This window comes from Haemaphysalis longicornis, unplaced genomic scaffold (assembly GCF_048455015.1).
Source record: "Haemaphysalis longicornis isolate Haplotype H1 unplaced genomic scaffold, Haemaphysalis longicornis Haplotype H1 scaffold_14, whole genome shotgun sequence".
Lineage (NCBI taxonomy): Eukaryota > Metazoa > Arthropoda > Arachnida > Ixodida > Ixodidae > Haemaphysalis > Haemaphysalis longicornis.
In genome coordinates, this window is record NW_027526245.1 from 27,172,197 (window position 1) to 27,194,157 (window position 21,961).

At 46.0% G+C, this 21,961-nt stretch overlaps 1 protein-coding gene across 1 annotated transcript in view; it reads right to left on the reverse strand.

Annotated features, from left to right (window-relative positions):
• Positions 1 to 21,961, reverse strand: part of LOC144165217 (uncharacterized) — a 270,867-nt gene that overhangs the window by 26,230 nt on the left and 222,676 nt on the right. The window lies entirely within an intron of this gene.

Consider the following 21,961-nt stretch of genomic DNA (forward strand, 5'->3'; position numbering starts at 1 on the left):
AACAAGTCAGAGCAGCAAAGGAAAAAAATTACATTGACATAAATACCCCACAAAGCGGGGGGGGGGGGGGGATCGCCCTGCCGGTAGCGTAGTGGTTATCACACGAGACCGGTATTCTGGAGGTCGTGGGTTCGGATCCCACCTGGCGGGCATTTTTTCTCCGCGTTCTTTCTTTCCAAATTCTTTATCTGTTTCAATTTCAATGACCTACCACAACCTTCCCTTTGCTTTCCGAGGTTTTCTTGGCTGCCAACCCTTATTTATATATATATATATATATATATATATAGAAATATTGTGGGATTGTCCCTGAGGAAGGAAGTTCCACTTCCGAAACTGTCGGACTAATTTATAATAAACAAGTTAACCGCAAAGTTGTTCTAATCTTTTACCTATATATATATATATATATATATATATATATATATATATATATATATATATTTCTTCCCGTGTATTCAGAGTGGCGCTGGCTACGACCCTCGAGAGTCAGATACACTTCTAGTAAATATAAATAGCCCAGAAAGTGAACGAGCACACAGTCGCCCAAATAGCCGAATTGGTAAGGCATTCGAGATCTAATCGAAAGGCGTGGGCGCGATCCCCACTCTGGGCGCGTGTTTTTCTTTCTTTCTTTCTTTCGTATATTTAAAAAAAATGTAAACTCCATTAACTGTAGCAAAAAAAGAGCAACCACACCCCTATGCCTTCTTTGGCGTTGTAGACTGCCGGCATTTCTTCCTGTATTTCTAACGAGCCCCTCATTTACAAACCCTATTATCATGCGAAAGCTTAGCGAGGGCCTCGGTTCTGGCAGCCTTGATGCCAAGGTAGCATAAGAGGGTTTCCCGCCAGTTACCCGCTTATGACAGGCTGTAGACGTTCGCGTCACGCCCCGGGGGTTGAAAAGAAGGTCCCCTTCTCCCCGTGTAGTCTGAGTGGCGCCGGCTACCACCCTCAAGCGTCAGATACAGTTGTAGTATATATAAATACACCAGAAAGTGAAGCGGAACACAGTCGCCCAGATAGCCGAATTGGTAAGGCATTCGAGATCTAATCGAAAGGCGTGGGTTCGGTCCCCACTCTGGGCGCGTGTTTTTCTTTCTTTCTTTATCACGTAATTAATAATAATAAATAATAATGTAACGTCACTAACGGTAAAAAATATTCCAACCATTCCCCTATGCCTTCTTTGGCGTTGTAGACTGCCGGCATTTCTTCCTGTATTTCTAACGAGCCCCTCATTTACAAACCCTATTATCATGCGAAAGCTTAGCGAGGGCCTCGGTTCTGGCAGCATTGATGTCAAGGTAGCATAAGAGGGTTTCCCGCCAGTTACCCGCTTATGACAGGCTGTAGACGTTCGCGTCACGCCCCGGGGGTTGAAAAGAAGGTCCCCTTCTCCCCGTGTAGTCTGAGTGGCGCTGGCTACCACCCTCAAGCGTCAGATACAGTTGTAGTATATATTAATACACCAGAAAGTGAAGCCGAACACAGTCGCCCAGATAGCCGAATTGGTAAGGCATTCGAGATCTAATCGAAAGGCGTGGGTTCGGTCCCCACTCTGGGCGCGTGTTTTTCTTTCTTTCTTTATCACGTAATTAATAATAATAAATAATAATGTAACGTCACTAACGGTAAAAAAATACTCTAACCATTCCCCTATGCCTTCTTTGGCGTTGTATACTGCCGGCATTTCTTCCTGTATTTCTAACGAGCCCCTCATTTACAAACCCTATTATCATGCGAAAGCTTAGCGAGGGCCTCGGTTCTGGCAGCCTTGACGCCAAGGTAGCATAAAAGGGTTTCCCGCCAGTTACCCGCTTATGACAGGCTGTAGACGTTCGCGTCACGCCCCGGAGGTTGAAAAGAAGGTCCCCTTCTCCCCGTGTAGTCTGAGTGGCGCTGGCTACCACCCTCAAGCGTCAGATACAGTTGTAGTGTATATAAATACACCAGAAAGTGAAGCGGAACACAGTCGCCCAGATAGCCGAATTGGTAAGGCATTCGAGATCTAATCGAAAGGCGTGGGTTCGGTCCCCACTCTGGGCGCGTGTTTTTCTTTCTTTCTTTATCACGTAATTAATAATAATAAATAATAATGTAACGTCACTAACGGTAAAAAAATATTCTAACCATTCCCCTATGCCTTCTTTGGCGTTGTAGACTGCCGGCATTTCTTCCTGTATTTCTAACGAGCCCCTCATTTACAAACCCTATTATCATGCGAAAGCTTAGCGAGGGCCTCGGTTCTGGCAGCCTTGACGCCAAGGTAGCATAAAAGGGTTTCCCGTCAGTTACCCGCTTATGACAGGCTGTAGACGTTCGCGTCACGCCCCGGAGGTTGAAAAGAAGGTCCCCTTCTCCCCGTGTAGTCTGAGTGGCGCTGGCTACCACCCTCAAGCGTCAGATACAGTTGTAGTGTATATAAATACACCAGAAAGTGAAGCGGAACACAGTCGCCCAGATAGCCGAATTGGTAAGGCATTCGAGATCTAATCGAAAGGCGTGGGTTCGGTCCCCACTCTGGGCGCGTGTTTTTCTTTCTTTCTTTATCACGTAATTAATAATAATAAATAATAATGTAACGTCACTAACGGTAAAAAAATATTCTAACCATTCCCCTATGCCTTCTTTGGCGTTGTAGACTACCGGCATTTCTTCCTGTATTTCTAACGAGCCCCTCATTTACAAACCCTATTATCATGCGAAAGCTTAGCGAGGGCCTCGGTTCTGGCAGCCTTGATGCCAAGGTAGCATAAGAGGGTCTCCCGCCAGTTACCCGCTTATGACAGGCTGTAGACGTTCGCGTCACGCCCCGGGGGTTGAAAAGAAGGTCCCCTTCTCCCCGTGTAGTCTGAGTGGCGCTGGCTACCACCCTCAAGCGTCAGATACAGTTGTAGTATATATAAATACACCAGAAAGTGAAGCGGAACACACTGCCCAGATAGCCGAATTGGTAAGGCATTCGAGATCTAATCGAAAGGCGTGGGTTCGGTCCCCACTCTGGGCGCGTGTTTTTCTTTCTTTCTTTATCACGTAATTAATAATAATAAATAATAATGTAACGTCACTAACGGTAAAAAAATATTCTAACCATTCCCCTATGCCGTCTTTGGCGTTGTAGACTGCCGGCATTTCTTCCTGTATTTCTAACGAGCCCCTCATTTACAAACCCTATTATCATGCGAAAGCTTAGCGAGGGCCTCGGTTCTGGCAGCCTTGATGCCAAGGTAGCATAAGAGGGTTTCCCGCCAGTTACCCGCTTATGACAGGCTGTAGACGTTCGCGTCACGCCCCGGGGGTTGAAAAGAAGGTCCCCTTCTCCCCGTGTAGTCTGAGTGGCGCTGGCTACCACCTTCAAGCGTCAGATACAGTTGTAGTATATATAAATACACCAGAAAGTGAAGCGGAACACAGTCGCCCAGATAGCCGAATTGGTAAGGCATTCGAGATCTAAGTGAAAGGCGTGGGTTCGGTCCCCACTCTGGGCGCGTGTTTTTCTTTCTTTCTTTATCACGTAATTAATAATAATAAATAATAATGCAACGTCACTAACGGTAAAAAAATATTCTAACCATTCCCCTATGCCTTATTTGGCGTTGTAGACTGCCGGCATTTCTTCCTGTATATATATATATATATATATATATATATATATATATATATATCAAAAAGTAGAGTCCGACGCAAGTCTCAAAAAACAAAAACAAACATGTTTACTAACGTTTCGACTGGTGGTCCAGTCTTCATCGGAGTAACATTTACAGTACACTGCAGAACGCTTTTATAGGTGCGTGTAGAGAGAGGAGGAAGTTGCGCTACAGTGCGCCCTCTTTAAAAGAAATCATACGTCATTGGCAGTCAAGAAGACCTCGGAAAGCAAAAGGGAGGATGTAGTAGCTCAAGATAAAGAATTTGGAAAATAAGAAAGTGGAGAAAAAATGCCCGCCAGGTGGGATCCGTACCCACGACCTCCAGAATACCGGTCTGGTGCGATAACCACTACGCTACCGGCGGGGCTACTTTAGCCTCCACTTTCTGGGTTATTTATGTTCAGGTGTTTTTATTTCCTGCGCTTGGGGGTGGTAGCCAGCGCCACTCGGACTACTCGGAGATATCCTTCGTATTGCAATTCTTATTTTCCAAATTATTTATCTTGAGCTACTACATCCTCCCCTTTGCTTTCCGAGGTGTTCCTGACTGCCAATTCTTATTTCTGTCATATATATATATATATATATATATATATATATATATATATATATATATATATATATATATATATATTCATTTATTTATTTATTTATATATTTATATATATACATATATAGGGTGGTAGGGTGGGCCTGCAAAGCTGTCAACCCTGAACTTTGGTCCCGTGAGAACGCAGTTTTAACCATAAGGGGTTTGTAAACGTGTCAGGTTGAAGCCTTTTGATCGTATTTTTCCGTCTCTTGAACAGATTGTTTCGGTGGTCTATGCTCATTTATCTAGATTCTAGTAGTACGTATATCTATTGTAGGTTACGATTGAGGTGAAGCAATCCGTGTCCTCCTGAGCCTGGTTACTGAGTTCGCCGGCCAGATCGTGGGCGTTGCAATTGTTGCCCGAGAGAGTGGAGTCAGAGTGGAGGGAGGACAACTTGACAGGGAACACTTGTGCTCAGCACGCGCCGTGGCACCTCGGAGGCTGTCTCAGCTGGGTAGCTTCTGAAAACGGCCTAGCGGTTGGTGGGGAAAGCGACGCCTGTGCTTGGCATGGCAGACGTCTCTCTGAGGCAGACTAAAGACCGCTCGTTTAGTGCGACCACTCGTCGAAGTCGAGTTTATGGGGCTTCATCCGAGTACACAGCTGTTCTGTACTCGGGGTAGACTTTTGGAAGTAATTTAGCCCTGGCTAAGACTCCCGCACTTAATGCAACCAAGTTCAATTTGTGGGCAATGTGTCGAAATCCGTGCTAGAGTGGTTGCTAATTTGTAACAGAAGTGAACCTTGCCGAAGTCTTCTATACGGCTTCACGTTGTTTGCGGACGCCGGCCTCTGGCACGCTTTTGTCCACCTAGCCAAGTAAGGTTAGAAATCTGTTCCTTTCCATTCTTATAAGCGAATGCAGCTGCCTCCCCTTCTTCGCAGATGGTGTACTTCGCTTCGTCCACTCTTTTCCATATACGCATCCACCAAAACGCCGAAACCGCCTCTTCCGCATACGAATTGAGCCCTTCGAGATATCCTTCGTGGACGCGGAAGAGAGCACGCGAAGGGCGGCCCACGCAAAACCCACGCCTTGCGTTGGATTCATTCTAATCTCACCAAAACGCCTCACTCCGCCCGCAGACCGCGTTTCGCAATTCGGTGTCGCTTCTCAGGGGAACCCGAAGATCGAATTAGCTCTGGAAGCCAATGGTTTTGAGTATGAATGTTCCGCACAAAAGCCAGGCATTATGCGCCCTCCGACGTTCCTTTGAAGAGTCTGATGGCTGTTTTAGATATCTGAATCGGTGACTCCAAGCAGAAAGGAGGAAAACCACTTCGCAGCAGGTAGGCGAAATGATGAAGGTGCAACTTGGCTTTGCAAACGGTACAGCAGTTCGGATGGTGTCTTAATACTTAGCACGTTTTCCATCAGTGTCGCCTTCTCAAAAGCACTGTATACTTCTTGTAGCCTACTGTACCTTTCTTATGGACCAAGCTAACCATTACAAACGTCATGATAGCAATTGGTCCAGATAAATGCCAACTGGCTACGATGGCTTAGGTGTAATGCTGCAATTGGGAAGAAACGCTTTCTGCGTGCTGACAGTTATGTTACTAGGCGCGGTTATGCTTCTCGCGATTAGGACGCGTCATCTAAGGTGGAAAATCTTGCAGGGTGACTCACTGCAATCATCCTCACTTTCCAGTCATTATCATCATCGGTGTCTTGCTCCCCCTGCCGGGTTCGTCTTGCCGGGCGCCTCAGTTCTCGCTGCACTTATCGCGCCGATATACCTCTGTCCCCGAAACAATACCACATGTTATCAGTACGTACCGCGTTTTTCTTCGCTTGTCGAAGCAAACTGTTTTTTTTTTTTTTGCAGCAGTAGCTTACCTCTGTGCGAGCCGAAACTGATGCCGCTTGAACACGACGCTAGCTAATTACTGTTTCTCTGAAAGAATATCGGTTCTAACTCAAATCGGTGAGAGTTCGCTTCTAGATGGTATTACGTCCCTCTACCTCCTGCCACTGCAGTAGGCATTGCGCACTGACTGCTGAAAAATAAGGTAGTGTACCTTAAGATATACTAAACAGATGAGTCATGGCTTGGACAGAAAAGCGATCTTTTATACCGCTGTACGTAAAGTTAGAGAGTGGCGCAACTTCAGCATGTCGAGCCATACGGGGTTTTTTGTGTGAATTAGATCCACCGTAGTGCGGTCGTCTGACTAACTTCGCCGAACTAGCAGCATCGCGACAATTTTAATCACTCTAGGGAGGGATGCTCATCAACCGCAAACTGCCGTTTGCAGCTGAAGGCTCGGCTCCAGTTGGCCTAATTGATGCCGACTTCTAGCACCTTGCACCGGTGCTGCGTGGAATTCAAATTAGCCGCTGTAATTAACGGTGATCGCTGCGAAAGCACTTAGCCGAGAAGAAACGTGCGCCGAAAGAGAAAGCGGCGGCGCATGGAAGGGAAGCCGCCGCCGTCTTGTCCTCTCTGCACGTCGCGATGCCTCCGAGTCGGATGCGCTAAATTTGTTCGCTCCAAGTTTTAATTGCTGCAATCATTACTGGGTCTCTAGTTGTAGAATTCTGGTCGTTGTGTTGATGAAGAGAAGAAGGATCGCCAGCACGATCCTTCTTAACGCCCTTCACGAAACAACGAAGCTGCGGCCGACAGCAAAGCATCTCCAGTGCCGAAAGCAGGAGTAATACGTCAAGGTGGCGCATCCACAGTGCTGAGAGAAATGAGAAATCCGGCTGTTTTTGTGCTTATATTTTCTATTAGGGCTTGAAGCAGTCAGGGGCGTTCGAACAGCCACGTTTGGTAGTGGTGTAGGGGGAATCTTGGACGGTGGGTGTATTTTTAGCCACTTGTTTCTTAAACCCAAAGGGCGAGGACACAAGCAGCCCTTGCAAGGAGTTTACCTTATCTTCGTGTTGAGTTCATTATTAAGCATACTGTTCGATACTGCAAGCAGACCAAATAATGCCAAATTTTGTGTCTATTTTCCTACTGTAGACATATGAAATGCCTCTGCTACAGAGCAGTTTCAAATTGACAACTGAGTGGTCACGTATGAGCGCGGCCTGTGCATTTCCAATGGGGAATTCAATAGACGATTGGTTCAACGGGCTTGACAAAGCCTTTGAAACGCCCACGTAGCACAGGTATAAAAACATAGAAAGTGTTATTTTGGCCGTGACGATAAAATGCGGCCTTCTATAGTTTGAAAGAACCAATCCTTGACACCTTACTCAGCTCCATTCAAGCGCTAAAATGCGCTTGTTTATTCAAGGGAACGAAAAAAAATTTAAAACTTCTCGCGCTAAGCAACGCCGGCATAGACGCAATACTAGGGAACACTGTAAATGCAGTTATCAGCTCGCTAACTGCAGAGTAGCATTAAAGTGGTTCGGCGAAACGAATCGGATGCTTGTGTGACAACCGCGCGGTCATAGTTCCTGGAGGCCGGTTTGGTTGCCGGCCGAGAATCGCACCGAGAAGGCTCCGTGCAATCACAGAGACCAAACCAAGCAGTAAGCGGTTTGGTAGGCGCCTCTGCTTCATTTGCTCGCCTTAATATCGGGAATATTCGTTCGAAAGGGCTAGCTCCACATGTTGGTCGAAAATTCGACGTCCGTGGAAAACGAAACGGCCGACGAGTGATACACAGAATAACGGATGGACGGCGCAGAGAATGGCCGACTGCTCAACATGAACGATTGGTCCTAATGATGCCGCACATGTCACTGAAACTCCTTTAAAGAATTTAAGTTGTGGAGTCGCAGACTGAATTGCGTAAATTATGCGCCGCGTGGTATTCGAACCAGAGTACCCAGGAATACGAGACGGAAATGGAACCACTGCACTACTGCACCCCGATCAGTATGAAGCTGACTCAAGGAGAACCTAGTGAATCGGGTGTGGCCTTCGCTTTTGAAACGACTGCTTTGGGGCGTCACCTCAGCGCAGTTGGAGTAATTACACAGCTAGAAACGGGGTAAGTAACTTTCCTGGTAACGCTCGACGGCGCAAATAAAAGCTTCAACAGCTCTGCTACGCGTACTCAACGGAGAAACCCGCTTCTCCGTCTGCAGCGCTTCAGGGTCAAGAATATGGCGCATATTAAAATTCCGTTAATAAAAAACCATGACAATTAATGTCTTCACCTCAGGCCTCTTCTATAGCCCGCGAAAGAATGTTTTCTTTGCATTCACTTCGGCATGGTAAGGAAGCTCACGCTAAATAGGACCGGTTTTAGCGTTTCATAAGGTTACATGAGATGTTATAGGTTGTTATATTTATAGTGTTACGCAGGGGATTATCGGGTATACATTATGATACCCGCGAGTATTTAGGCTCTCACACCGGACAGCTTAAGTCACCCATAAAAACGTCTTTGCAGCACAGCGTTTGTGGACAGTATGGGAGCCGTATTTAAGGGGGCTCCGTAGACACCTTGTTATAGGAACTAATGGCGTCTTATGGAAGGATATAATCAAATTCCGGTAGGGCGCATTGCACCTTTGCTGGCAGATGCTTGAATTAACATAATAAAGCGCGATGTCGTAAATGCGTTTTTCTGTAACACTGAAGGCGAATTAAGACGTACGTTTTTGTTGTTTTCGTTTGCTGTGTTCCACCCAACGCCCAATGTGCCAGGAGTACGCCAAGGTATGTACAATGTTTGTGCACAGCAGAGCACCTGCAACGTTTATTCGGCAGTTTGTACTTCGGAGTTCAAGTGATTTTTTTATTGCATTCTCTGCGTTACTTTGTTGCCCGTCAGGTTCATTCGGGTGAGCCAGTAATGTCCCAAAACTACAAAAACATTAGGTTTAGAAATGCTAGCCAACACGTTTCAGGCTTTACGACAAATTATATGGGCGGAAGGTTGTGCTTGTCCGGTTAAGTTATTACATACGCCGTAAAACAACGTGCCGTAAAAAGCCAGGGCTCGTTGCTTTTGACAAACAAGGCAATTGAAAGCAGAGGGAAGCGGTAACTAGAATCCAAATGTTTATCGTCCCAGACAAAGTGTGTGACGAAACAGCAGTACAAATTGCGAAACTGCACGCAACAAAAAAAGAAACAGAAACTTCGCAGAGAAGTGGGACTTGTTTTATGGGAGCGACTTTAAGTACAAAGAAAAGCTTTAGCCAAATCATTTCAGCCTTAGCATTTCCGCGTGACTTTTTCGCCCTGTTTTGTGTCGGCCTCCTTTCATGGTCTCGCGCTTATCGAACAGTGAAGTAAAGTAGCACTTAAGGCAAAAGCCAACCACGTGGCTTTTAGGAGGATCTTTTCGCATTCTCTCAAAGACGAGTCGGCTCGTCTGGCCTACGTACACAATTTGATACACGAAAGAGGAATTTCGCAGACTAGGTATTGCGCTTTGCGAGGCTCCCACTTTGTCACAAGCGTTTTGGTTCTTTTTATTCAGCGCAATCACCCTGCGCAAGCAGCTGATCGTACTGCAATCTTCTTTTTCCATTGCGACCTCCGAGATTGAACCATGGTCGAAGACTGATAGGTGTGTGAAAAAAAGACAAATTGACTGTGGCCACGAAGAACTTTCTCGGTAGAAGCTCATATTCTTTCGCCTTCATTGACTATCACTCCCGTTCCCAATCACCGATTCCCCCTAATTGAACCAGGGGTGCACCCGTTCCGTATTAAAAGTACTATTACTGGTACCACTACTTTTGCATTATGCGATAGCACATGAATATGAGGAGTAGCGGCCACGTCACCTGCTAACTGCTTTTCTCCCCTGTTCCCATCTTGTCACGCTTCCACTTTCCCCCTGCCTTACTCAATTTTGGGCCTTTATTCTTCCCCATCTTCATAGACAAGCGTGTAGGCGACATGATGGCAGACCTCTACGCCTGTCCCTAATGAAGAGCCTTCTCTCTCTCTCTCTCTCTCTCTTTCTCTTTCTCTTTCTCTCTCTCTCTCTCTCTCTCTCTCTCTCTCTCTCTCTCTCTCTATCTATCTATCTATCTATCTATCTATCTATCTATCTATCTATCTATCTCCCCCTCTCTCTCCCTCCCTCTCCCTCTCCCTCTCTAGTGACGACTCGTTTTTGTTGGTGCGTGTATTCAGACTGCTTCTGTCTCGTCTTCCTCCCTTTGGAAATCACAAAATGACTAGACAAGGAAAGGCTGCATAGCACTTAGCGTTGGCTGATGACGCGGAACAGAGCCATCGCGAAAACGATGTCGTGGATTTACTGATCCGTAATTACCGCACACGCAACGCTATACGGCGCATTGTGTTTCGTAGTTAAGACGTGACTGGGCATGGGCGATGTCCGCCAATTCTTCCTCCGCTTGCCACAAGATTCCTCGCAAAAAATTAGGGACGCGATCATAAACTGAGAACCAGTTAATACGCTGACAGAACAGACGCACCACGCCTGTAAACCACACTATCGCGCAAGCGGAGTACGCGCCGGCATGCTCCATCTGTTGCCACATTCTCGTATGCGCCAATTTTCGGACTGGGAGTTTTTATCGCCATTCGTCAAAATAAACTGGGCCGGTCACCTGACAGCCACTTTGTCCACCGCCAATTGCTTCCTTCCGACTTACGCTAAAACCGAGCCATAAGAATTTTATGCTTAAAACGCCAAACCGGAAATGCGAAAACGATGCGCAAAATACTAAAGGTTCGCGCATGAAACAAAAATCCCCGCCATTCTGCAATGTGCTCAGAGCGACTAACGGTCACGTGTATGCGTTTGTCGCCAAATTTCGGAGTAACTGTTGCTTTGACCCCATTACAGGTTTAATTCCAGCGGCGTGGGGTGTATGCGAAAACTGCCCTCACCCAGAGGGCAAAAAGGGAGAAGCAACTGAACTTCCCCCTTTGTGTTTATTATATACCTAAGCTAGTAACAATATAATGTCCTTAGTTTGACCGAGTTCAGGTGCTATTTGTTAAGCGTTATGGTATTCAATTTTTTGTTTTAATATTGTGAGATTTTTAAAGGATGTTTTTGAGTGCAGGATAAATTCCACGCTGATTTTTAGCGGTGCTATATATAGCTGGCAACGATTGGTTGATTATCAGGTTTAACGCGCTGACGCTACACAGGCGATGAGGCACGCCGGAATGGAAAGTTCCGGATTAATTTGGCCATCTGGGGATCTTTAACGTGCGCCGCAATCACGAACACACGGGCGTTTTCGCTTTTTGCCTTCATCAGAAAAGCGCCCGCCGCGACCGGGAATCGAACCCGCGTCCTTGGGCATAGCTGGCTGCGGTGAATGCGTATGTTTAACGAACAATGTCGTTTCGTTTCACAATAGTTCGTGATGACGCATAGAACGGAAACCTGGCGCCATGCTAATGGCCTTGGAGGACGCTTTTGGTCAGCTCTCTGAACCATGAAAAGATGGAGAATAGACGTAACAGCTCAGGAAGTGGAAACGAGTATCCCGTTTCGTGGAACAGAGACCGGTGGGAGATGCCACAGCTCGAATGGAGGCGCAGGTGGTGTCCTTGGGCTGGGCACGTGATGCGGAAACCTCACAAGCGGTGGGCCAGCAGGCAGAGACAGTGGCTTTGGAGAGACGGGAATGCATGTACGGGAAGAATATGAAGTCAATGGAGGGAAGAAATTAGAATATTCGAAGACAACGAAAGGACTAGGACATCGCAAATCAGGGACAGATGGTAAACAAGGTGGAGTCTTAGCCCTATACTGCGCACAAGCACGCTGATGATAACGACTGTGATTATTCAATCAATCAATCAATCAATCAATCAATCAATGTTTATTATAGTGCCCAGGAACAGCGGAGGCCTTCGTGCTGGAGCACTCAGAGGGGAAAATGCAGCACTGTAGTACATCAACAATTTACTAATAAACACTCAGTGAGCAAAAAAAAAAGAAAAGAAAGAAAGACCTACAAAAAACGGCAAAGAAGATTTAGAAATAAAATAGTGCAATCCAACCGACTTTACACAATCAAGTCGTGCTGGCGCACAGAAAAGGTATAAGACAGCAATGAAATGCATCAACAGCTGGTACAAGAACAGTGAGTGAGCAAAAAATAAGAAGAAACTACAACTTCACAGAAGAGTAAAAATGCCATAGTGTAATTTTAGGCAACATTACACAATCAATAGAAACTGTAATGTCTGGTCAATTGCAAGAAGACATCTTACAATAAGCGTAACTATACGGAAGGGTGAGTGAAAAGAAGAAAGTTTTTACAAGATTCTGGAAGCGTACATTTTCAGTTTCAAATGGACGCATGAAGTGAATATGGCAACTTTTAATGATAAAAACGGCAGAAAAAGAAAAATTCTACGATAATTACAGTCGCAGTATCAGCACAATACATGAATAACCAGGAACAAGAACAAGCTCGGTGAAGTCAATGCACACGTCAAGACGATAAGTGAAGAAAAAGAGCACTGCCAAGATGAACCTAGTGTGTCAGAGCTGACAACCCGGCCAAAAACTCCCGAAGAGGACGCTGAAAGATATCGAGCTTCTCGGAGTGAACATTATGCAGATGCTGCATCCTTTGAAGAGGAGAACGTGTGCTGAGAGCTCCAGCTGCTTTAAAAGGGTGGGCGAGCCTTGTAGCTTTTTGTGGAACGCGAAAACTGATTGATTCAAGTAGTTCCGGGCATAAAATAATACCATGAAGCAATTTGTACATGAAAAGAAGGTCTGAGTGGGTCCGCCGGGAACTTAGAGAAACAGTTATAGGGATAGGCTCCGAAGGAAAACGATGCCTAAATATTGATGAAAATTTGGTTTGTACACGCTCTATACGTTGACAGTTGGAACTACAGGTTCCATTCCAAACGACAGAAGCATATTCTAGTTGCGGAATACAAAGCGTTCTGAATAGTTTTAGGAATGAAGAAGGAAACCGGAATTCTCGAGAAAACCTGCATACAGCCCCAAGAGAGCGTAGCGCCCGCCTAGTAAGTTGAGTGACATGAGGTGAGAAAGTTAAGGCACTGTCGAAAAGCACGCCGAGGTCTCTGATCTCTTCAACTCTAGACAAGTAACCGCCGTTAATACTGTAGCAAAATAAAGTGCGGTTCGTTTTCCTGCTCTAAGACATGACCTTTGTTTTTGTAGAGTTAAGATTTAATCTATTGTCTGAGCACCACCTGGAAAATGAGGATATATCTTGCTCCAGGGCAAGGCAGTCATTAATGGACTCAATCCGTCTGAAAATTTTAATGTCGTCAGCGTAAAGAAGGAAAGAAGACATCTTAATTGGGGCTGACACATCATTAACAAAAATGGAGAACAAGAGAGCCCCAACACGGAGCCTTGAGGCACACCGCTTGTTGATCTGTACAGAGCAGACGTCTGCCCGTTAACGCTAACGAAACTAAACCGGTTATCTAGATAACTACCCAACAATGCCACGAGTGGTGTATCAATTCCTACCTGTAAAAGCTTTTTAAGTAACAGCGTGTGGCAGACAACGTCAAATGCTTTGCTCAGATCACAGTAGACAACGTCGAGCTGGCCCCTCTCAGAAATGGCTGCCGAGGCCTGCTCCATAAAGCAGGAGAGATTAGTTGTTGTCGACCTTCCTGATATAAAGCCGTGCTGGTTACTTACAAGAGAATTCTGTGCAGAACTTGACAGTAATTTGTACAGCGCTGTCTCAAACAGCTTGGAACAATAATAATAATAATAATATTATTATTATTATTATTATTATTATTATTATTATTATTATTATTATTATTATTATTATTATTGCGACGATGGCGATGACGACGATGACTCACACACATGCCGTGCACTATACATCCGACTATAGGTTCTAGGCAACTTGATTGATTGGGATTATGAGGTTTAATGCGCCGACGCTACCCAGGCGATAAGGAGCGCCGTAGTGGAGCGCTCCGGATTAATTTTCGTGATCCCAGCAACTTGCGAATAACTCGCCGAGGTGGCTCAGTGGCTAAGGCGTTGCGCTGCTGAGCACGAGGTCGCGGGTTCGATTCCCGGCTGCGGCGGCCGCTTTTTCGATGGAGGCGAAAAGCAAAAACGCCCGTGTGTACGAGATTTCGGCGCACGCTAAAGATCCCCAGGTGGTCAAAATTAATCAGGAGCCCTCCATTACAGCGCACCTCATCGCCTGCGTTGCGTCGGCGTGTTAAACCCCACAATCCAGCAACTTGCGAATACCAGGCATCACAAATGTTTATTCTGCGCCCGGTTACGACGAGTTCAAGAGAAAATTATGCTGGGACGACATCCACGTCAAGGCTATTATAAGAACGACGTAGTGGAAGCTTGGGCGAGATGGTGATTCGTGGTTGACACGATCGCGCAACTCAAAAGGCGAGAGCGCAAAGGAGGAGACAAGGCAGACGCAGACAACGGCTGTCTCGTGTCCTTGCTCTTGCACTGCGCAACCATTCAGGTACACAGGTGATTCAGAGACGAGCTCCCTAACGGCACCTTAACCGCCGTCGTATTGGCGAGGTTCATGTGAGGACGAAGATCCCTTTCCCTCTGAAGCGAGATTAAAATAATAATTTGTTTCTCTCCACTTCTCCGCGTACCTCACAATCGTAATTTTTCAACGTTGAACCTGATGGACCAACGGGTGCCACTGGATGTTTTATTCTATGGTATTAAATGCGAAACATCTTTTTGCACATTTTATTGCTTTAACAGATCTCGCGGAGGAGACAAAAAACGCAATTTTTCCGCAAGTACACGAAGTAATTTCTCTTTCCCCAGAAAGCTTGTTCCAGTCTGTCTTTGCGAATTGCAAAATTTTCTGCGTGCTGAAGTTTGGCAACGTCTTAGTAGCCCTTGCGAAGTTTCCCCATCGGCTTGGGCCTTGATTGGTTTCTTCGTATCACAGCTTTCTCATCTCGCAATATTCTGATGCGTCCCATTCCAAAGAGGCCTCAATTTCATTTCACGGTATTTTAATGGGTGTGGGGGTACCGCGACCGCCAAGGCGTGGCGCGGGAAATGGCAGCTTATTTAGGTGGGCATATTCTACAAATTCTAATCTTCTCCAAATATCAAAATTTTGTATACGCGTTAAAAAGTGGAAAAAATTACGTAGAGGTCTGCTACCGGTAAAAAGGCAGCAAAAGTTTTCAGTGCTACTTAAGACAAGTTGTACGTTGAGCTTGCAGCCTGGTCTTAAGCAAGAGATCGCTCATTACAAAAAGAGCCCCGTAAAAAAGAAGAAAACTGATTCTGGTGCAAAAAAGGTAAGGTCATTCGCTTCACTTTGAAGAGTTCGTTTTGTTTAGCAGTTTATGAACTAGCCCCGCCTGCGCACCCGCTAAAGATGGTCGTGGAAAGTTCGCAAGCGGGGCGCAATTTTCCAAAGTTGGGCGGGTCAGTCTCTTTTCAGGCAATGGCCCTATGCTCGCGGTTACAAAAGCGACGGGGTATCTGGTCGCAGGGCCGCTTTCACGCGCAGCCAATTCGGAATCCGTTAATGGCAGCAGCTGGCGCCACTGACGGCCGCTGGTGGTACCGCTGCCGCTGTTATTAGGTCACGGAGGGCGGCGGCGGCTTTGTGCAAGTGGTCTTTCTTCGACGCCGACTTGAAGTCACGCAAAACGAGAGCAAAGAGCACATCTTGACCTTCTTACGCAAAAGCCTCGCAACAGCCGTCCTAATCGGCACCTCGTGAAATATGTATGATTACAGCCCGGGACGTAAGGCAAGAAAAATCCAGGTTTTAGGCGCCTATAATAGGCACTGAAAATAGACATTTAGGCATGTATAGGCACTAAATACTCTCGTTTAGGCATATATAGGCTCCGTTCAGCTTAACTTCAGAAGCATATTTATCACATTTTTTTGTATTACTTGCAGTGAAACCGCGGACAAATCGTGTGCTGGGGCAAATAAATTTTTTTTATTCGGGAAAATAGGCCGCACAAGATTTGCTATTTTAAAATTGATGGGAAATTCAATGGGACTCACCACCAAAACAAAGGATTGAAGGCCATGAAAAACGACACCAATGCCAATGATTTGCTGCTTTAAGTTGCACCCCCTTTCAGTCGGTAATTGTGTGCGAAAAAAGCAACGCTCAACGTCCACTGAAGTTCGGGAGCGCTCTTGTACTTTTGGACGCTGTATGACTTCATTCCATCTGGAATATGACAACGTTTGCTGACGAGAACCTTCGGCAGATATTTAACCGCAGGGATTCAAGAAATTTTATGTGACACAGATTTAATCGAACGGTCCTTCGGAGATGGTGGCGGATCCTTCCTGAACCTCCCAAATGACCTGAGCAGACAGAGTGGCGCCAAAGCTCTCATCTGCTGATATGCCTCTTCTGCTAAGAATGCGAATTAAGCACACGAATATGCCCCGTCGCGTTGAAGTGTAGCGTGGTGCAAACACTTTGGGCGGCGACGCTTTTGGCGATGGCAAATCTGTTGATAGAACCGGAGTGTTTTGTGTTAGTGTTGAGCACTCAGCCGAGTTCCTGAAAGTGGAACAACTGGCGGTGGTAGAAGAGGCAAAATCGGAAACTGCCGCTTGAAGACATACCTGCGCTTCAAAGAAAGATCTTGACTGCAACTGATTATTCATTGACGGAGCAAACGACCTTCACAGCTCTTCGCAAGACCGGTGAATCTCATGGATAGTACAGTGAAGGGAAATAATTCTCTAAAAATTATTGAGCCATTCTGTCCTGCAGATGCAGATCATTAGCTGAGCTGCGAGAATAACGCCCTTCACTGAGTGTGCAGTATAAGCCGATTATCAACAGCAGACAGCATGCAAGATCCTTTCGAACTAATTTCTTTAACGCTACGTTTCCAATGCGCTTAACCCTTTAATGCCGGTTGTCGCGAATTCGCGACATACTGAATGAAGCTGGCCAACCAACTCGCGAAACCTTTGCTGCCTTCAGCGGCGGCTGTGATGTGTTTGCGGCGAAGAGGGGGTGGTTGCGCTCCAGACATGTAGCGCCCTCTCGTGTAAGGTGTTGAAAATTAAACCCAGTATGTCCATCGGTTGGCGGACTGCGCGCGGCACATGCGACACCTCTCACTTCGTCGTTTTCTGTCTAACCATAGTGAGTACAAGGTCCCCCAATTTTTTTTCTATTTGTACGCATTCAGGAGACTTCCCATGAGTTGTTATATTGTCTAAAAATACGTTTTTGTTGCATGCTTATTGCTTTCGTGGTATGTCGCGAATTCGCGACAGTTTTTCGGTGACTGCAGGTATGACGGTTTTTTTTTAATTTTGTGGTAGAGGATAGATGTCGGATCGTTGTATGGAAGAAAAGGGCTTCGCACGCGCCTGCCACATAAGGATAACAGTAACGATAGCTGACTTAGTGACGGTGATGACGACGATGTTGACTACGATTCTCATGCACAAGGACGAGCTGCACCCTTCGGAGAGCCTCCGTCAAAGCAGTGAAGATGAAAACGGTGAGAGAGAGAGAGAGAGAGAGAGAGAGAGAGAGAGAGAGAGAGAGAGGATCCACTTTATTGGATCTCTTTATTGGATCCACTTTATTGGATCTTGGATTAGACGTGTACGCTTTAGCCGAGACTCACCTCCGGGACCTAGAAGCCCCACCTATCATAGACAATTATGTCTGGGAAGGTTGCAACAGGACCACAGGAATGAAGAAAGGGGGAGGTGTTGGCATGCTCATTAAACAAGGGACCGACTGGCAGAGAGTGCATGAAAGTTGTAAAGAGCATCTATGGGTTAGAGGCACCATAGAGGGAAAATACATGGTTAGGAGTGGTGTATCTGTGGACCGGAAGTAGTGCTAGGGAGGAAAATGAGGAAATGGTAAACTGTTTGAGAAGAGATATAAACGAGTTCAAAGATACGGGCGAAATAATCATAGTTGCAGATATGAATGCCCATATAGAAGGTTTGGATGGATACACAGACAACAACGGTTCTCTAGTGATAGATCTATGCCAGGAAAACCGGCTTGTAATAGTAAACACGGAAACCAAGTGTGATGGACAAATAACGTGGGAAAGCGGTAACAGACAGTCCAGCATAGACTACAGTTTAGTATCCGAGACAGTATACGGAAGGCTGCGGGAAATGAGGATAGATGAAAATGGAACAGACAGCTTAGGAAGCGACCACAAGCGGTTTAGCTTGCACTTTGGAGGCGCAACCCGGAAAAATGCAGAAATAGGTACAATAGGAGGAAATAATTTGAATAATGAGCAGTTAAAGATCATCGCTGATAAATTGGAACATGAAATCAATAAATACCCAGGCAAAAATTGGGATTACGACGAAATGATTGCGTTCATAAAGGGTAAGATGAATGAAGCAAAGGAACGAAACCGATGGAAAGGGAAGAGAAAGCCGAGAAGCTGGTGGAATAAGGAAATAAAAGAGGCTATTGACCAGCGAAGAAAGGCGTCGAGAGAACATAGAGAAGCAAAAAGAACTCGTATGGAACCGGAGGTAGTGAAGGAGAAGTGGGAGGTCTACCGTGGGAAAAAACTAGAAGTGCAGAAAATGGTGCAAACAAAGATCAAGCAGAAAAGCGAACAATGGATGGCAGAAATACGGAAGAAGGACAAAAGCGCATCCAAGAAGTTTTGGAACCATGTAAAATCACTAAGCTCAAAAAACGATAACCATCAAAAATTCCTGATTGATGGTAAGATGGTAAGATGACATGTCATCACCCCGATACAAAGGGGAAACCAATAGAAATCATCATCATCATCAACATTTAGAAGGAGAGCACGCGTTGGCGCATATTCATCGAGTGATTAGTGAGAAGTTTAGGACAATAGTGGTAGGGAAACCTGCACCGACAACATCAGCGCCACAAAAGACTGCGGAAAGGGAAATACGTTTGAGCAACCTTGATTGGAAAAAAGCAGAGCAAAAGGTTTCCCCCCACACAGCAGTGGGCCCGGACGGAATACCAATGAAACTGATAAACCTACTTGGACCTAAAAGTAAGGAATCGTTTATGAGGGCAATAGATAAGGTGATAGAAACCAAACAAATACCAGAGGACTGGTTAGAAAGTAGGATGAATTTAATATATAAAGGCAGAGGAGACAAAGCCTGTATTGATTCATACAGACCACTCACAGTAACGTCAGTGGTGTATAGATTCGTAATGCAGGCGATAAAATCCGAAATTCAAGCATGGATGGAAGAAAATGAAATACTTGGGGAACTACAGAATGGATTTAGACAAGACAGGCGACTGGATGACAATCTCTTCGTGATAACGCAATGCATTGAAATTGCGAAAGCACAGAATAGACCACTATGGATTACGTTCTTGGACATTAAAGGGGCATATGACAACGTAAACAGAGAACGGCTGTGGAGGATGCTGAAACTCCAGGGATTAGATGACGAGTTAGTACAGTTCCTTATAGCAATCTATAAAGACAATAGAGTGCACCTTACTTGGGAAGGACAGAAATGCGCCCAGCAGGTCAACATCCATCGGGGACAGAAACAGGGATGCCCTTTGAGCCCAATACTGTTCATGCTTTACATGGCAGGGTTAGAAATGAAAATGGAAGAAAGTCAAGTAGGGTTTAGCCTAACCCATATGCTGCAAGGCGAAGTGGTACAACAGCATATTCCGGGAATGTTATACGCAGACGACATTGTTCTTTTAGCTGATAAGCAAACCGATATGCAGCGGCTAATAAATATTTGCGGCCAGGAAGCCACTGACCTCGGATTAAATTTCAGTGCAGAAAAATCAGGAATAATGGTTTTCAATGACGCTACCACCGACGTAGTGTCTATCCAGCAAGGCGAATTACCTAGAGTGAAGGAATATAAATATTTGGGAGTGTGGATAAACGAAGGGGATAACTACTTAAGTACTCACGAGGAGCAGCTTAAGGTTAAGGGAAAGCGAAACGCAGCTATAATGAAGCATAGAGCTCTGTGGGGGTATAACAAATGTGAAGTAGTAAGAGGAATGTGGAAAGGAGTAATGGTTCCGGGTCTCACGTTTGCGAATGATGTACTCTGCTTAAAATCAGACGTTCTATCAGGCCTTGAAGTAAACCAGAGAACGGTAGGACGTTTGGCCTTAGGCGCGCATGGAAAAACAACTAACGAAGCAGTTCAGGGAGATATGGGCTGGGCGTCGTTTGAAGTTAGAGAAGCTCAGAGTAAAATATGCTTTGAGATGAGGTTGAGGGCAATGGATCAACGAAGGTGGGCAGCGAAGGTTTTTAGGTACCTATACTTGAAAAGCGTGGACACGCAGTGGTTAAGAAAGACTAGAAGGCTAACGATGAAATACGGAAAGAACAGTGGGGAATCCAAAACAGCCAAGGTAACCAAGAAAGAGGCAAGGCAGATTGAAACGAATAAATGGAGGGAAAAAATGGAAGCTAAAACGTCGTTAGAGATGTACAGGGCTGAGAAGATGAACATCAGAAAGGAAAATTTCTACGATAATTCCCAGAGCAGTGCATTGCTTTTTGAGGCTAGAGCAGGTTGCCTGCGAACTAAGAGTTTTGTGGGGAAGTATTCACAAAATGATGGTGTATGCGTGGTCTGCGGAAAAGAAACAGAAACTATGCAGCACATCGTGTTAGAATGTGAGGGTATCCATCCAAATCTACATGAAGGGAATGTTGGGCTTTCAGAAGCCCTAGGATTTAAGGGTATCACAGAGGAAGTTACCTTCAAGGCAGTCGAGGGGACGAAAAGAAGATTAGAATGCTGGTGGACCAAAAGCAGAGAGGGGAATATTGCCTAGGACAGTTACCACCTGTAACAGAAAAAAAAAGTATTTTGTGCCTAATAAGCTTTTTGTGCCTGCCCTAAGCAGCGCTAGTATTGAACCAAAGTGTAAAACATATGTATATTAGTCCTTTTTGGTAAGATGACATGTCATCACCCCGATACAAAGGGGAAACCAATAGAAATCATCATCATCATCATCATGGAATTCTGGTTTTAGGGTGAGGGAGTGGCGGTGGCCCATAGGGCCGCCGCGACGTCGAGGGCACGACCGGTGACCAGTTCTTGGAGGTCGCGGTCCGAGCACCCCAGAGCCTGTTCCCAGAGGATGGGGGAGGGTAGAGGTGGGAAACGATCGCGCGGACATTGATAGAGCGTGTCCTGCGCGTCACACAAGGGGCAGTTGGGAGAGGAAAAGAGGTGAGGGTGCGTATGCACTAATAGAGTGCGGTGAGGAAACGAGTGAGTCTGAAAAAGGCGCCACATGTGGGCAGCCTCGGCGGTGAGGGAGGGGTGGGGTGGGGGAAGTTGTCTGCGAAGGAGGCGGTAATGTTGGGTGATGTCCCGGTATGTTAGCAGTACCGAATGGGACATCTCGGGAACGCCGTGTTTAGGTGTAAAAGAAGCGCCTGCCCGGTTTGTCAAAGCTCGAACTTGGTGGTGGGCAGCCTCATTACCACCTATGCCGGTGTGGGCCAGGGTCCACAGCAGCGTCACGGGTTCGGAAGGGGGTCTAGTGCGAAGAATTTGGAGGGCCAGTGATGAAATGGTGCCCTTGAGATCGTTTCGGATGGCGGGTTGCAAATCTGATAATATAATGAGAGGTGTGGGTGTTTGGGTAAGAGCGAGGGCAATTGCCGCCTCCTCCGCGGTAACTGAAGTCAAGGTGAGCACCGTGGCTGAAGCTTGCGGGTCGGCGCCAGGTGTTCCTATGACCGCAATGCCAAAAGCGGGCTTGCTCGGATACTCAGCCGCGTCTACATATACGACGCTTGGGGAAGGGGAGTAGCGTCTGAGATGATCCCGGGCA